The following is a 1670-nucleotide window of genomic DNA, read 5'->3' on the forward strand; positions in this document are numbered from 1 at the left end:
GTGTGTGTGTGTGTGTGTGTATGTGTGTGTGTGTGTGCTACCCTACCCCTGATTCACGTCTTCCGTTCAGATTAAAAAGCCGAGAAAACTTCATGTAAAATATATTTAATTAAATTAATTAAAGCTGCAAACGCTATTTTAACAGAATAAAAAGTTATTTACCCGGTTCCTTGGGCCACAGTGGCAGGAACATGATAATATGATAAATATGATAATGTATATATATATATATATATATATATATATATGTATATAATAAAGTTTTCCAGGTTTTGTCAGTGGAAACATGCAGAAGAGGCCAGTGGGAGCCATGCTGGCGAGTTCTCCTCATGGTTGTTTGTGTCATCGTGGAGATGTTTCAATAGACAACGCTTCCCTCCTCTTCAGAGTATTTACCCCTCTTCAGAGTATTTACCCCTCTTCAGAGTATTTACTCCTCTTCAGAGTATTTACTCCTCTTCAGAGTATTTACCCCAACTCCACTTACTCCTAACTTCCAAACAAACACCCCGGGAGTCAAAGCCGAGCTCGGGACAGAAAACACTACAGCCGCTCTGACAGGCATACATACAAACATACATATATATACATATATATGAATGTATATATATGTGTATATACTGTATATGCATGCATATATACATAAACATATATGTATGTATATATATGTATATATACATACATATATATGTGTCTAATTGCACCAGTGGGTTAAATTAAGGTTGCATATATACATAGACAGTAAGGGGAAATAAGTATTTGAACACGCTGCTATTTTGCAAGTTCTCCCACTTAGAAATCATGGAGGGACGGAAATTGTCCTCGTAGGTGCATGTCCACTGTGAGAGACATGTCCACTATGAGAGACATAATCTAAAAAGAAATCCAGAAATCACAATATATGATTTTTTTAACTATTTATTTGCATAATACAGCTGCGAATAAGTATTTGAACACCTGTCAATCAGCTAGAATCAGACCCTCAAAGACCTGTTAGTCTGCCTTCAAAATGTCCCCCCCCCACTCCATTTATTATCCTAAATTAGATGCACCTGTTTGAGGTCGTTAGCTGCATAAAGACACCTGTCCACCCCATACAATCAGTAAGAATCCAACTACTGACATGGCCAAGACCAAAGAGCTGTCCAAAGACACTAGAGACTAAATTGTCCACCTCCACAAGGCTGGACAGGACTACGGGGACATGTCCAAGCAGCTGGGTGATCAAGGTCCTCTGTTGGAGCAATCATTGGAAAATGGAAGAAGCTGAACAGGACTGTCAATCTCCCTCGGACTGGGGCTCCATGCAGGATCTCACCTCGGGGGGTCTCAGTGATCCTAAGAAAGGTGAGAAATCAGCCCAGAACTACACGGGGGGAGCTGGTCCAGGACCTGAAAAGAGCTGGGACCACCGTTTCCAGGGTTACTGTTGGTGACCCACTAAGACGTCATGGTTTGAAACCATGCATGGCCCGGAAGGTTCCCCTGCTTAAGCCAGACCATGTCCAGGCCCGTCTTAAGGATTTGGATTTGGATGATCCAGAGGAGTCATGGGAGGAAGTCATGTGGTCAGATGAGACCAAAATACAACGTTTTGGTCATAATTCCACTAACCGTGTTTGGAGGAAGAAGAATGATGAGGACCATCCCAAGACCACCATCCCTACTGT

The sequence above is a fragment of the Etheostoma cragini genome, chromosome 13 (genome assembly GCF_013103735.1).
Source record: "Etheostoma cragini isolate CJK2018 chromosome 13, CSU_Ecrag_1.0, whole genome shotgun sequence".
NCBI lineage: Eukaryota > Metazoa > Chordata > Actinopteri > Perciformes > Percidae > Etheostoma > Etheostoma cragini.